Below are 2,625 nucleotides of genomic sequence, written 5' to 3'. Positions count from 1 at the left end.
TCCTGCAAATCAGTGAAAAATAAATTAAGAATGAAAAAGTGATAAGAGAACATGTTTTCAAAAATATGCACCAAATACTAAGAGAAGAAAATTAAATTCTTAACAAGAGAACTAGAAGGGCTTCATAATGTTTAATCGCGTGACTGTTCTAATTAGCATCTGCCTTGTAATAAGAAGAAGAAGAAGAAGAAGAATATTGACTTCCCAATATTTTGAGAGATTCAATTAAGTCTTAATTAATAGTGGGAAATTATATAATGTTAAATTGATGTGATAATTGTTTTTGGTTTAGATAATAAATATAATAATTAAGACTCTTGTGTTGATTCCTCTTTCATCTTGGATGATTTTGAGGTGTAAGAACTCAATTGAATATAGGCATTGCTAATTTTGAGATGATATGTTTTGGATTCGGATTGCATAAGAAAAAAAGAAGCAGCTCTATCAGGCAATGGTTATTTTCAGTTTCATCCCCGGCCCTTCTTCTTAACGAGTTCCATCCATTCCTAAACCTCTCACGTACAAAGTTCCAAAATCTGAACACATCAAGTCCCTTTTTTTTCATTTTTAAAACATTAATATATATCTTAATTAACATGTGTCCTTTAAACGTGCATGGCGCCATTGTTGCTATACATGAATGAAATCATTTCTCTTAAAAATAAAGAGAAGAGAATGAATCATGCAATCAATCATGTGTAGAGAGAGAAATGGAGACAATTAATGGTCTATATATCTTATTGCTTTGATGATTTAATTAGCCAAGAAGAAGAATTAATTAGGTGAAGGTCCCCCCGGCCACCCCCAAAGAAGTGGGAATAGGCTGATGGGGCTTCACGTGAAGCACTGGATCCCAACAGTGCATCACAAACCAAAGGGTTGATGCCACGTGTCCAAATCACATGTGGGTCAAGAGTGTGGCTATGCACGTGGCACATCACTAAAAAGAGTTGAGCTTCATGTATTTTTCAGAAAGGAAACCCCCCCCACCAACGGGTTCTTAGCCTTGTGACCACACTAGCCATAGCTTAGTTCCATTCACACCCAAGATTGATGTCTACAAATCAAAGCAAGAATTGACCAAGATATGATCAATTTCATGCGTTGTCTCTATTTCTCGAAGTTTTCATAAATTTCATGGCTAGTGGTATTATTTCAAGCAATTCTTAGTCCCAAAACACAAAGAAAGAGTACTTAATCACGAAGAGAATACTCATATTGATCGCTGTTTATTGACCTGTAAAAAGGTATAATAATCTTCAAATTTGAAGGGAGAAATTGATGTAGAAGCCGTTGAGATACAAAGTAATATTATAATATTTTAAGAATTTTGAGTTAATAAAAAGGAAAATAAAAGTTTTATGTTCAAATACAATATTTCTCTGTTCATAAAAATGAAAACGTAGTTTCTTCAGTTTGTACGAGTTTGAAAAATATATTTTACAAGTTCTTCATAGTTTTATTTTACATGTTTTTCACTTTTTTTTAAATGAAAAAAAGACAATAATAATACTTTTTTTTTATTTTATATACAAATACTTTTTAGCAATGTAAAAAAGTTAAAATCATTTTTTATATTTTTATATTTGGTTAGTGTCATAAATTTATTTATTTTTATTATAAATCAAATATAAAGATTTTCTAAGTTGATAATATAAATTTTTCATGATAATCTTAATTTGAATGAATAATTAAATTCTTATAGACATAAGATATTAAGATGATTATTATAATGGTTTTAATTTTTTTATTTGTTAAACAAATTCGTTTTTGTTTTCAAAAAATGAACACATTTTCTAATTTCTCATTGAAAACTGAAAAGAGAAAAGAAAACTAGAAATGAAAAAATGTATCATGTTATAGAAAACACCCCAACATTAATTTGCTGAAACCTTGGTCTATTATTTTTTTTTTTCTTTTCTTCTCATTGCATAAACATGGACAAGTCTATATCATGACCATGAACCCTAACTCGAGCAACTGGAGTTGGGCTTGTGGTGAAATATTTGTAGACCAACTAGCTAGCTGAAGAACCCTGGCTATAACTTAAACAAAAGTCCTCAACTCAGCAAATGAATTACTTGTAAAGTTCTAATGGGCTGACACTGCTTAGCCAACTGGGTTCATGTCCCTTACAATGCAAAGTATGACTGTAGAATCAACCTAGCCCAGATTAACACTCAAAACCCAGCTAAAGGTCCAAACTTTGATCTACATTTCATGGGCAAAAAATAAATAAATTCGATCCTGTCGCTTAGTCCCAATCCATATCCTTGTCCGATCCAGTATTGCCTCGAATTTTTTTAGAGTCTCGAGGATTTTGAGTTCTCATCTTTGAATTTTATTGGCATTGGAAATGCTAACCTTCGATGAGTTTTCCTCAAATTTATTAAATCCAGCCTTTATCGTGATTCGCTAGCAGATCTGGATATTGGATTGAAATGATTAATTTTGGTTAATAATTTTTAAAAAAATAATATCATTTTAAAATAAACAAATAAATTAAATTAAAATAAAATGATGTTTTGATTTTTTTTAAAATAAAATTAAGTTTTTTTTTTTTTACCCGAATATTCACACACCCTTTTAAAAAATAAGACTAGTCTCGTTTGAGGTTTATAATTA

This window comes from Populus euphratica, unplaced genomic scaffold (genome assembly GCF_000495115.2).
Source record: "Populus euphratica unplaced genomic scaffold, PopEup_1.0 scaffold2344.1, whole genome shotgun sequence".
Lineage (NCBI taxonomy): Eukaryota > Viridiplantae > Streptophyta > Magnoliopsida > Malpighiales > Salicaceae > Populus > Populus euphratica.
The sequence above is the reverse complement of the archived record's forward strand: the minus strand, read 5'-3'. Positions refer to the sequence as shown.